Consider the following 14,202-nt stretch of genomic DNA (forward strand, 5'->3'; position numbering starts at 1 on the left):
TTAGAAGTGAGGCATCTCACCTGGCTTTCTCTGATTGGTCCTAAGTTGGAAGCAGGGACAAAAGTTAAGGAAGCTGTCAGTTAATTCAAGTCCTGGCCATTTGAGGCTGATTGTTCCAGAGTTACTGCTCAGCTTCATGCATTGTCGCTAGAGATGGCCGTCTGGCTTCCTGCACACCGGACATAGGGGGCTGGTGTCCTGGGATGTTTGTTATGGATAAAAGATTTTTTTTCTGGTCAGGTTGCTCAAAGTTGTGGTTCAGAGTTCCGTTTTTATATGATTTGGACATTGTCTGTATAGTCAGTCTCCCAGCAGATACTGGAACACAGCCACTAATCCCTGCTACGTGGAGTTATTGTAAGGCGTTCTTAAAAACAATGTTAGAGGCTTTATATGCATTACCATGTTTATTGTTCAAAAGGATTTGGGGCCTAAATTTGACGTTTAAAGAAGATAACCATCATTACTAGTAAATAGAAGAACTGATGTTTGAAATTAGGGTTTATCTGATGCAAAATGACATGTGTTTTCCTTTAGAAGCCCTTAAAGATTTTTATATCGCAGAACTCCTTTGAAAAATCAGATGAAAACCCTTGACCTTCTCCCCAGAGAGATGTTGATGCATACACACTTTGCCTTCCATTACTAAGCCTTCAAAGATTTTCTGATCAAGGTGCTCACTGGTTCTCTGGCAGTAGCTAGGAACCCTGCTATCCAGTGGGAGCGCCCTGTCAGCTGGGTCAACTCTCCTGCCATTTAACTTCTCTTAGGCTTAGTTGCCTCATCCGTAAGATGGAGGCAGTTTTGAGATTACTTGCTACATTATAAAAATACTGCATGACTGGGAGTTAATATTTTTATTATCACAGAATGCTATCAAGCTGACTCTGTTTAAAGTCCCATGGTGAGAGTGACTCACTTCTAATCAGTTATCTGATCTTCTGTTTTAGGGACTTCCCAACACTAGCGCTGTCTTTCCACATTAATGAACACTAACTTAATTAATTAATCAAGTAATTAATTTGCGGTTTTAATTTTAAAAAGAAATGCAAACACACAAATGCCAAATTTATTAAATAATTATTGATCAAGATGAGGCATATAAAAGCAAATGTAAGTAGTCCTTATAAGAGAGACAACTGAGATGCAATTCTTGGCTTAAAGTGCAAGAGTTCTTTAAATGCTTGTAATCAGAAGCAAAGAGAGCAAATCTTCATTGGGCAAATACCGGCTGAAGGCAGATAAAAAACAAACAGTTTCAGTTATCAATTCTTGCTCCCAGTTGAGAGATTGATGTTTGGGGGTTTTCATTCTCTTCTAGAGTTTTTTGCTCTTTTCTAGTCTAGCGCTCTTTCTTTGCAATGGTTCCTCCACACCTAGAGGTTGCTGTCCCTGCCCATTGCCAAGGCACGCCTGAGCCCAGAGCATTCACCTTGAAAGAATACTCCTGTCCTTTTACCACTTGGGAAAACTAGGGCAAGATCAGAGTGCTTTATAGAAGCCCTGTGATTGCATCTGTAGCAGATTTGGATTTCTTAAACCTGTGAGGAAGGAGAAATTTGTCAGTGTGTTTTTATATTTATTGTGGTGATGAACTCAGCTCACTTATTTAAATGGATTTTGCCATCAGTTGACATTTTCAAGGAATTTTTTAAATTAACTGAACCAGTGGACATAGTAAGATCCGTTCAGAACAACAGATTTTGTGTTTGGTAATGAATAGTAACATACAGTTGTAGATTGATAACTATACTCTTAAAGTATCCTTGGGGCTTTTGACTAAAATTTGAAGGTATCTATCATGTAAAAGATTACTTAGGAAACTTTTTTTTAAATAAAAGATATCAACTTATTGCTAGTAAGTTATATATTTATAGAGCAATTTATTGTACTTTGATAGAACTGAAGTAGTTCAGAGAATTGGTAATACCATTCTTCGTTCCTGTCTAGTAGACATTATTGTATAAGCTTCTAGTGATCCTGGTCTTTATTGTAGGTACCCTTAGTCTACCTCATCAAGATGTAAGAGATTCTGGGTTCTATGTCCCACATTCTCTTGGAGCCCTCCTAAAGGTGGAAAGTTGTATTGCAAACTACAGATCTTAGAATAGTCTCAGCATATTGGCCATAACAGAAAGCTATTCCAGTGTCCATAAAAGAACGTCTGACATCTGGTTACATTTATGTATGTCTTTTATTTTATTTTTATTTTATTTATTTATTTATTTATTTTTAAGATTTTATTTATTTATTTGACAGAGAACACAAGTAGGCAGAGAGGCAGGCAGAGAGAGAGGAGGAAGCAGGCTCCCCGCTGAGCAGAGAGCCCGATGCGGGACTCGATCCCAGGACCCTGAGATCATGACCTGAGCCGAAGGCAGCGGCCTAACCCACTGAGCCACCCAGGCGCCCTATGTATGTCTTTTATGATAAATAAAGAAGGACAACGAGAAGATGTTGCTGTTCTAAGTAGGCTGATGAAAGAAAACCGTCCTGACTTCCGTCTTGCACTCCCACCTCCACCAGCCTTTTCCTACTTACTGTCCTGGTTCCGTTTTTTTCTTTGCAGACACCCACTCCTGACCCTGTTCCCAACACCACCAGAAATGGTTCTTGAGGGGTACCTGGGTGGCTGAGTTGGTTACGCCTCTGCCTTTGGCTCAGATCATGATCCTGGAGTCCCAGAATCAAGCCCCGCGTCTGGCTCCCTGTTCAGTGGGGTTCCTCTCCATCTACCCCTCCCCCTGCTACTTCTCTCTCTCTCACTCTCTCTCTCGAATAAATGAATTAAGTCTTGGAAGAAAGAAAGAAAGAGAGAAAGGAAGAAAGAAAGAAAGAAGGAAAGAAAGAAAGAAAGAAAGAAAGAAAAAGAAAAAAGAAAAGAAAAGAAAAACATCTTCTTAAATCCTTCTCGAGTTTCTAGTTGGTGGTAAAGATGTTTGTCAAGATTTACTCAACCTGTGGGATCCAGCATGTAAGCTCTCAGAGGGAGGAATCTTTGTTTGAGGACCTCATGAATCCCCAGTGCTTAGGACAGTGCCCTGCACAGAGCAGATGCTCAGCAAATATCTCCTGTAGAAGGTATAGATACCTTCAGTTTCTAGGGAGGTGCCTGGCTCATAGTAGTATCTCAGTAATCACATGGTCAGTGAGTATGTAAAAGGTGCTATTTCCTCTCTCCCTCTCTCTCTCTCCCATTCTTCCTTAATTCCAAGTTGACTCTTGACCTCTGCTATGCTTCTCTGTTCTGGGGACCAGTAGGTGAATATGGGTGGTTGTTTCTTGCTGTTTCACTCTGGTCTCACCCGGAGTTGCTAAGATATTGAATGGTATGCTGGTGAGAGAGAAGACGGTGTTTCAAGCTGATACAGGAAGGGTAGTTTTCCCCTGCAAGAAATTCAAAAGTACTTTTCTAAACATTCTTATTTGTGCTATAAGCTGATCTTTATAAAAGAGACTGCATTAAGGAAAAAAAAAAGTCATAGGAACTTCTTTTATGAAGGAGCATGATGGTGACTTATGCTTTATAAAAGACAGCAGTAGATACTTGAATTGTAAGAAAATGATTCATTTCTTTTTAGGGGGTAATATTGTAAATCATAGTGCATCACAACAATATATTTCACTGTCTCAAGTCTTCAGCTTAATTGGGGTAGAAGAGAAAATATAGCTCCTGGTCTGTATTCCAGAAATGAACCTCTGGATAGCATTGCATCAAAGATTTTTACAAGTAAATAATTAATTGGTTTAGAGCAAGCTGACAAATATAATTAAGCAATTTATAGTTGAAATATTCAGTATTTCTCTAATTAGTGACAAAGGAATACCTGAGGCTGTGGTCAGATGAAATACTTCCCAGATGAGTTTTAGGATAAAAGGAAATCTAGAATTTTTCATCATATATTTCTTTATCATCAGTAATCAGAATTTTAAAGGAAAAATAGACTCTTAAAAAACAGATTTCAGTGTATCAAGTTGTGATTTATATACTATGGATTTACTTTATCATACCTTAAATTAGACCAATAGTTTCTCCATTTTGCCTTATTAATACTGTTTATTTCACTCTTTGTACAGCAAAGAAACAAATTTGGTGATAGAGACTTGGTATAGAGAAGATGAGAGACAAATATCAGAAGGGTGTAAACAAAAGCTTTTTTTAAGGTGTCCACAGAAATATTGCTAAAATGTGTTTAAACTTTTCATAGCCCATTTTTCCAACGTGAGGTTTATTCATTGAATTATTTATAATTTTTTATATTTATAATTACCTCTTAAAAAGTTAGTTTGAGACAAAAGAAGAAAGTGCATATCTTTAACATTATATTTATATAAACCTTCATTTCGCTAAAATGTCAGTAAAATACAATATAACCCAATGTAATAAATCTCTTAGGGGGAAACTTTGAAGTTTATTATCTGTCAAAAGATTTTCATACCACAGCACACTGGCTAAGAAGTCAGTCAGCATTATACTTGCAGTTTTTTTTAGTGAAATATTTTTAGTGAATATGGATTACTGATTTAAATGGATATCTACTTTGTGTCAAGAGTTTGGGACAATTCCAAATAATAAGTTAAGACTATCTCTTTTTTCCGTGTTTTATTGAGATGTAATTAACATACATCACTGTGTAAGTGTAAGGTGTACAGCATTATGGTTTGATTTATATATATTGTGAAATGATTATCGCAGTAAGTATAGTTAGCATCTGTCAACTCAAACAGATACAATAAAAAGTCTTGTGATGACAGATCTTAGGATTTACTTTTATAACAACTTTCCTGTATATTATTCAGTACAAGTATTTGGAGTCATCGGGTTGTACATTCCATCCAAGTACTTATTTATGTTGTAAGTGGAAGTTTGTACCTCTGACCACCTTCCACCTATCCTTCCTCTGCCCCCCATCTCTGGAGACCACAAATCTGGTCTCTTTTTATGAGAGAGAGAATGTGTGTGTGTGTGTGTGTGTGTTAAATTCCGTATATAAGTGAAATTATACAGCGTTTTCCTTTCTCTGTCTAACTTATTTCACTTATAATGTCCTCAAGGTTCATCCCTTGCAAATGACAAGTTTTCCTTGTTATTTTTTTTAATGGCTGAATAATGTTCTTCTGTGTGTGAGTGTATGTGAGATATATATATGCATATATATGTATATATATACATACACACATATATATATAAAATATATATATACATATATACACAAATATATATATATCACAACTTTTTTCCATTCATCTGTAGTGGTCATTTTTGTGGTTTTCGTGTCTTGGGTATTATAATTAATGATGCTGTGAACATAGGGATGCCAGATATTTTTTTGAGCTAGTATTCTCACTTCTTTTGGATATATTCCTGGAAGTAGAATTGTGGGATTATATGGTAGTTCCATTTTTAATTTTTTAGGGATCCTCCATACTGTTTTCCATAGTGGTTATACCAGTTTACAATCCCACCAACACTGTACAAGAGTTCCATGGCAGCATTTGTTATCTTTTGATTTTGTTTTTGTTTTTGGTGATGGCCATTCTGACAGGCATGAGGCAATATCTCATTGTGATTTTGATTTGCATTTCTCTAATGAGTAGTGTTGTTGAGCATTTTTTCATGTATCTGTTGTCCATTCATATATCTTCTTCAGAAAAATGTCCATTTAGGTTTTTGGCCATTTTTTAAATTGCATGATTATTATTATTATTGTTACTATTTGCAGTTGAGATGTATTAGCTCCTTATATATTTTGAGTATTCACCCATAATCAGATATATGGTTTGCAGTTTTTTTCCCCATTCCATAGGTTGCCTTTTTGCTTTGTTGATCATTTCTTCTGAAGTTTTTAAATTCAATATGATGACTCATGTTTATTTCGTTTTTGCTGCTTATGCTTTAGGTATCCTTTCTGAATAATTGCTGTCAAGACCCAGGTCTATGAGGTTTTTCCTTTTTCTTTTCTTTCTTTCTTTCTTTTTTTTTTTTTTGAGGAATTTCATGGTTTTAATGGTTTCATTCTGATTTCGTTCTTTTACATGTGAATATCCACTTTTCTTAGCACCATTTATTGAGGAGACTATTTTTCTCCATTGGGTATTCTTAACTCCCTTGTCCAATATTTAATTAACTGTACATGCTTGGGTTTATTTCCAGTCTCTCAGATCTGTTTCCTTGCTCTCTTTGTTTTTATGACAGTACCATACTGTTTTGATTACTGTAGCTTTATAGTATAGTTTAAAATCAAGAAGTTTGATATATCAAGATGCCTGCCCCTTTGTTATTCTTTCTTAGGATTGCTTTGACTTTCACTATTTGGGGATCTTCTGGTTCTGTGTAAGTTTTGGAATTGTTTTTTCTACTTTCATAAAAAATGCCATCAGAATTCTGATAGGGAGTGCCTTGAATCTGTAGATGGCCTTTGGTAGTATTAACATTTTAACAATCTAAAATTCTTCCAGCTCTGAACACAGGATATTTTCCATTTATTTTAGTGCCTCCTTTGATTTCTTTCATCAATGTCTTGTCGTTTTTAGACTAGAAAACTCCTTGGTTAAGTTTATTCCCAAGTATTTTATAGGTATTGATGTTATGGGATCATTTTCTTTATTTCTTTTATAGATAACGTATTGTTAGTATACAAAAACACTACTGATTTTTGTACATTAATTTTGTTCTGTGTAACTTTATAAATTCATTGATTAGAGTTAACATTTTTTTGGTTCTGTCTTTAGGATTTTCTGTATATATAAAATCATGTCATCTACAAATAGGGACAATTTACTTCTTCCTTCTTCCTTTCTAATTCTGATACCTTTTATTTCTTTCTCTTGTCTGATTGCTTGGGCAAGGACTTCTACAATGTTGACTAGGAGTGGTGAGAGTGGGCATCTTTGTTTTGTTCCTGATTTAGGCTATCTTTTCTTAATATATTTAGATATGTGCTGTCTTCCTGAATATGCAGCTTGTATTTTCTGCATTGTTACCACTTATATGGCATTCCCTTTAAATTTGGTAGAAGCCTTAAAACTCCTTTCCTCTATACACACATAAAGTTACTTTTATGTGTAGATTTTTACGGTGTTTAGAAATTCACTTGTAGGGACGCCTGGATGGCTCAGTGGGTTAAGCCTCTGCCTTTGGCTCGGGTCATGATCTCAGGGTCCTGGGATTGAGCCCCGCTTTGGGCTCTCTGCTCAGCGGGGAGCCTGCTTCCCCTCTCTCTCTGCTTGCCTATCTGGCTACTTGTGATGTCTCTGTCAAATAAATAAATAAATAAATATCTTTAAGAAAAAAAGGAAATTCACTTGTATTTTTCTTTTATGACTAATTATCACAAAGTTAGCAACTTAAAACAATACAAATTTATCTCACAGTGTCTGTAGATAAGTGAGTTCACATACTGGTTAGTGGGTTCTCTGCTCAAGGTCTTAGAAGACTGAAATCAAGGTGCCAGCTGGGGCTGTGATTTCATCTGAGGATTAGGGCTTTCTTCCTTGTTTGCTTGTTGGTTAGAAGAATTAATTTCCTTGCAATTACATGACTATCTTTGTGGTTATCAGTTGGGGACCATCCTTGGGTCCTAGAGGTCTTGTACTGTGCCTGCCACATGGCTCTTTCCATAGCCTGGCAGTTTGTTCCCTTGAGGCCAGCAGTCGAGTCTCTCTGGCTTTGAATTTCTAACTTTTATGAAGGGCTTACTGGGTTAGCCCAGGCCTACCCTTTTTGGTGAACTCAAAAGAAACTGATTTGGAGCCTTAGTTACATCAGCAAAACCTTTCCTGCCATGTAAGACAACACGATAGAAGAATGATAATTCATCATATTCACAACTCAACTTACACTCAAGGGGAGGAATTATATACAAGAATTTCGGGATTTGGGGGGGCGCTGTCCTACAATTTTGCGTACCATAGGCTTTGATAAATTAGCTAAAATACTAACAGTGCTTTATTTATTTATTTATTTATTTATTTAAAGATTTTATTTATTTATTTGACAGAGAGAGATCACAAGTAGGCAGAGAGGCAGTCAGAGAGAGAGAGAGGAGAAAGTAGGCTCCCTGCTGAGCAGAGAGCCCAATGCCGGACTCGATCCCAGGACCCTGAGATCATGACCTGAGCTGAAGGCAGCGGCTTAACCCACTGAGCCACCCAGGCGCCTACTAACAGTGTTTTAAAGATAATTATTAGCTCCAAATATTAGAACTTAACAAATCTTGTTCACCTTTTTGGTGTGGTTGTTTTTTACATTTGCAGACACATTTTTACTTGCACTTATCCAAATTTAGAGGTTGGACTAGAAATAAAATCACTTTGAGATGTCTTTTACACTTTTGACCTTTGAATCCTTAAAGCAATAAAATCTTCCCAGTAGTATCATCTATCTTGGATGACTCTGATTTATAGTTTACAAGGACACCTACACTTTCCATTTCAGTGTCTGGGATAAAATGTATAGTCCAAGCCAGGCAACTATGAGAATAGCCAGTGATTTCAAATGTGATCTGTTTCCCTCTGAGTCTTTTGTATAAGATTGTTGTCTATGTTGCATATGACCTTAGAATTATTTGGAAGTTGAAGGTTATAGATCAGTGGCACTATTTGAAAAAAAATCCATACAGAATTGAATATTATATACATATGTATATGTACATAGTTACCCACTCATGCATGGGCAGCCATGTGTTTGTGTATTTATATAGATTTATGCCTACATTGATATGTACATGTAGCTGTGTTATACAGAATTATTTGTATAAAAGCAGTGTTACTGATAAAATATCACCTGGGTTTTCTTCAATACTTAAGTACTTTGATATAATAAAGTAGTATAGAACTTGGGGATTTTAGTAAATTAAATCCTAATGACCATTATGTAATTCTGTGAGTATAACTAAAAGGTGATATGTAACTTCAGAACTATATTTACTTGGGAAAATTAGAAAATAATTCTTATTTTTTATTTATTTTATTTTAAAAATTTATTTGACAGAGAGAGAGAGAGACAGTGCAAGAGGGAACACAAGTAAGGAGAGTGGAGAGGGAGAAGCAGGCTTCCTGCCCAGCAGGGGCCAGATGTGGGGCTTGATCCTCAGGACTCTGAGCTCAAGGCAGATACTTAACCACTGAGCCACCCAGGTGCCCCTAGAAAATAATTTTTAAAGGACGACTTGCTCTTTACATTTTAAGGTAACACTGATCCTAAAGCTGCCTTTAAAAAATTCTGTAACATCACGAGCAGTCATACTGGTAGCTAAAACAGTTAAGTAGAGAAGAGATACAGACTCCCCCCCCACCCTGCCCAGTGAATTTCTGCCAAGAGACTTGTACTGTCTCATTATTGTTCTGTGGTGTTTCCCTTGTCCATTAAGAATATTGAAATATCTTTCCAAGCATCTTACTGATGTCTGGTAAAACAGAACCAGAAAGAATGTATTAAAGAGGCAAATGTTTCTGTTTATCTTTGTGACCTTGTGTCTTCCTGAAGATTAACTTTCTGCTTTTGTGCTCACTCTTTCTGTCTCTAGTCCTCTCGTGCAGCAGAGAAAATGTCTTAGATTTCCAAGTGTCTTCTCTATTAGTTTTAGTAACATAGAAGGTTCTCTTAAAAATTAACCATGTGGCAGCAGTTCGGGGATTAATTCTTGTAATAATTCTGATGCATTCATCTATTCTTACTGATTTTTTAATGTCCTAAGTTTCCTCAGTATGAATGTGCTAATGTTCTGAAGGCAACTTCTTTGGAGGAAAAACATTATAGGAGCTTATTTTTCTTTTTTGCTAAATAACTTAAGTGTTTTTTTTTTTCCCCTCAAGACTTAATTGCTCAGAGAAAAATCTTTACCCTTCCTACCCTAAGATGAAACATATTTCAGCTTCCTTAATTACCCACATAATTTTGGTATGGGAGAATGAATAGATTATATTGGTATTCTATTAAATTATAATCTAAAAACATCTGTATACTCTTAGTGGGTTTTCTGACGTTATGTGAAAGGAAAAAGACAAGTGGAGCTTGCATGGGAAATAGCAAAGTAATAAACTCAGATGCCAGTGATGAGTATTTTCAGTGGTCTCATGGCTGCCAGGCCCATTCCGCTTCACACCTGCTAGAGCGACTGCACGTTGCTGGATTTTATTCAAGAGTGCCAAGAGTGAAAATATTCACATGCTGCAAATTAGTATTACAAACCCAAATTCTAATTGAGACATAACTATTTTACACATTTATATAATTCTCAAAATTGTGTATAGCAAGTATTGTGTGACTTAGTCTGTTCAGACCTCCTTATACCCTTCAGAAGAAAATTGTTTTTACAGAAAGATTCATACGTAATACAAATCACACTTAGAACCATCAGTTACGCTTTCAGAAGCATTCTATACTTTCCATCACCCAGTCTCTGTGCATTGAATTTCTTTGAAACAACCATTGCAAAATATAGTCTTATGAAAATGCATTATAGTTACAGAGATGTGTTTGTCTGGGAACATAACATCCCTTCTGATGGTAAATGTTTGACCTATTGCAAGTTTCTCTAACTACCTGTCATCTCATGTGAAGATCCTTTATAGTGTTAACTGGATCTATGGGGATCTCTGAGGTATTACTATTATTATTATTTGCTTTGTTTTTATTAACTGGAGATTTAAGGGATAGGACATAGCATTATTTTTATATGTGAAAATGTGCCAAGCAGGCATTTCTTTATGTAAGTTTTATTTGTGCCTGAGACTGTAGAACCATAGATTCTATTTTAAAGACATTGGGAACCTTATAGCTCATCTCTAAACTCTGTTCAATATAGGGAGGAAATGGAGGCCTACCCAGGTTTAGTTAAGTGGCGTGCTCAGGGTAACACAACCAGTTATGTCAAGGCTGATAATCAGGTCTTTATAAAAGATAATAGATATATTAGTAGCACATTAAATATCCGATGACATTCCTAAGCAGGAAGTATGTCCTTATATTAACATGAATTATTTACTTCCTCTTGTTAGTTACTTGGAAGAGATAGGCTTGGGGCTTGTAATTCTAGTTTTCTTATTACCTCATAATTTCTCATTATTTAATTATCTTTTTCCTGATCTTCTGCAGAATGCCTTGTGTACCCAGGATCCCACTTGCTGCTTTTTGTTTTTGTTTTAACTACAGCAGTACAATCTAAAAGATTACGTGTATATTATTCTGGGACCAGCTACATAGTTGTGGGTCCTTCACTGTAAAATTGTTAAGAATTTCAGGATGGCAACAAGAGAGCATTAAACTAAATACAGTGTCCTGCATGACTACACAGATCGCTCATGAAGCCAGCCCTGGCTGTTCTAGATGTTTTGTCTGAAACTTTCTTCTTTAAAGAATAACATACCAAACTGTGGACTTAAATATTTTGATACACCATGGAGATTAATTTTTTTAATAAAACAGGAATATAATTTTCTGCTTTTTCTCTGTGGGTGAGTTTATTATAGGTAATATCATCGAAGCTTTCCCCAAAATTTCTTGAAAGGAATGTTAGAATGGCAAAACTTAGAAATAAATAATGTATACGTTCCTTTTGGATCGATGGTCTAGAGTGCAGATATCAAGTCATCCAGCTCAGTCCAAAAAATGGTCCTTAAATATGCGATCATCCACTATATTACTGGATTTGGTGTTGGGTATTTAATTTGGAGGAGGATGTTAGGTGATTTTTTTTCTAAAGGTGTGACTATTTTCCAGCATCTTCAAATGGAAGCAGCTTGCCTTAGCATCCTCTTTTATATTAATAAATATGTGTATACATTGCTAAAGTGGCAATATGAATATATTTTACCAGGTGTGCTGAATTTTACCTAAGAGAAGACTGGTAATCTTTTCACACATAAGTGAGAATATAATATACTGTGATTTTTTATATTTACATTGACTAGCTTTTTGATACGTCTGTTTCTTGAATTTGAATAATGTTCAGTGTTTACTTGAATGACTTTAATGGAGATAGTAAATAGGTTTATAAAGTAAACAATATTTGAAGCTTTGCATAGTGAAAAGACTACCCTGTTTTTTAAAAAAGACTAAATAAAAGTTAATTCCAAGTGATAAGGTATACCTGAGTGCCAATTTCTGCCTCTTTGTAAATTTTCAGATACTTAATTTTCAGATTAAAAAAACTTGAAGTTCAGTTTCATAATGTAAATATAGTAAAGTGCCATATTGGACAGTCTTCCTTTTCACATAAATGCTTATTGATACGAACCTTTAAAAAATTTGGCTATGTTATTTCTTGCTTTATTAAAAACTTACCACATGACAAATACGTGTGCATTTGTAATTTCTGTTTCTTGGCATTAGATTTTTTTTTTCCTAATCTAGTGCTAAGTAGTTACATAAGGCTGTCTTAATTTTAGAAAAAAAGTGGATTTTTGAACAGTAATGCTATTTGACTAAAGAATTAACAGATATGCCTATATTAGAATAAATTTCAAGAAAAGTTTTTTTTTTTAATACTTTGGCATTGGGAAAGTTTCTGCCCTGTAATGCTAATATAAATTTTACCAGTATAAAAAAAAATCAAATTTTCATTGCCTTTTTCCCAGTCATCCTCTTTTTAAGAGATGGCCAACAGTGCCACCATCAGAACAGACAGGCTTTTCTCATAAGTATTGGTTTTATAAAACAAACAAAAAAACAAACCCCTGCACTTAAGAAGTGTTGGAAAACTGCATGTGGTGAAACAGATAAGACTTATTTGTAAGATACCAATGACATAATGAAACTGCCTCTGATTTCTTTTATGAGCAAATCAGGTTCATAAAATTATTCTTCAGAAACCTGTTACTGATTTGGATACTTATGTTTTTGCCAGGTCATTCTGTCTAGGTAACATTGTATTGATATCAATTTATTGTCTTCATCTTGTCTTCTTTGTTGTTCAAAGAGATAGTCTCAATGCATATAAAAACATGAAAATGGTCAGACCCTCTTGGTCTGATAACATCTTCCGTAACGGTGCATTTTAAGGGCCATTTTTTTCATTCTGCTTTCTCCTATATATATGATTTATTGTTTAAATAATGAGACTTTAAAAGTAATGTGCCAAATTCATTATGACTATGAGGATTTCAGAATCTGTATTAAAGCATAAAATTGTTCTTTCATGGTCTGAAGCTTACATGATGCATTATATTTATTTTTGAATGAAAAGAAACCTGGTCCCCATCTTCCTGTTGACATCAAACAGTCTTCTGATATGCTAATCCAGCATCAGGGAGAGCACATAGACAGGCTTTATTTGGACTCATTCCAAATCTGAAAGAAAATTATGTGTATAGAACTGATTTTGCAGCATGGCCCTTTAGAATGAAGAGTGATGTTGACACAGTCTGCAATTAAAAATACTGAATATTGAAACATGATATGGGAGGTTTTCAGCATTTTAGTGATACTCTGATTTGCTCTTTAATTACCTGGTCATCTATTTGTTACTTGTTTTTTCCTACTGATGTTAATAGCCCTTGAAATTACTAAATTCATTTCCATAGTTAACATTAATCTAAAGTTACTGGCTTTTCCTCGAAGATTTATCCTTTTGGTATATTGAGTACATATGAGACAGTAGATACAATCTTTTGCTAAGTATGAAGTAGGGATATCAACAGATTTCCCTATGTTCTTCTTTCAGCCTGCCCTCAACTGGTCACAGGGGTAAAAAATTGACAGAGAAACTTGCTTTGCAATTACCCAAATTATAGTTTCTCCATTTTCAATAATAAATCAAATCAGTTGAACTTCCAAAAACTTTTCCAGAAAAAATGCACTATAGTACGCACTTAAATGTTGATATCTGTTAATAACTATTTGTGTTTTTTAAAAGTTAAAATTATCAGAAGATGTCATAAAAACTTCCTTATATGTAGTATTTCATGTTGGTCATTTGTAAATATCGTTAAACAGGAAACCAGTTGCATTTTTGTGTTAGAAAAATAATTTTTATGTAATCTTTATGAATTTTAGGAAACTAAAAACTTTGTTCTTGAAGGAGATATATTCTTCTAACAAATGTAATATAGGAAAATGGGCATAAATATATACCTCTGGTTTTGTAGTTCTTTGGGTGATTGAGGGCCCACCCTTTCCCAGCTAGGTTGTTGGTGCTCAGCTTTTTGCCTGGACCTTCCTATAATGTTTTTCTTCTATGAAGTTTGGTTTCATCCATTTAA

The 14,202-nt window shown here is 35.1% G+C and overlaps 1 protein-coding gene across 3 annotated transcripts in view; it reads left to right on the plus strand.

Annotated features, from left to right (window-relative positions):
• NEK7 (NIMA related kinase 7) overlaps positions 1 to 14,202 on the plus strand; it is a 156,061-nt gene that overhangs the window by 94,380 nt on the left and 47,479 nt on the right. The window lies entirely within an intron of this gene.

This window comes from Mustela erminea, chromosome 17 (assembly GCF_009829155.1).
Source record: "Mustela erminea isolate mMusErm1 chromosome 17, mMusErm1.Pri, whole genome shotgun sequence".
NCBI classification, from domain to species: Eukaryota; Metazoa; Chordata; class Mammalia; order Carnivora; family Mustelidae; genus Mustela; species Mustela erminea.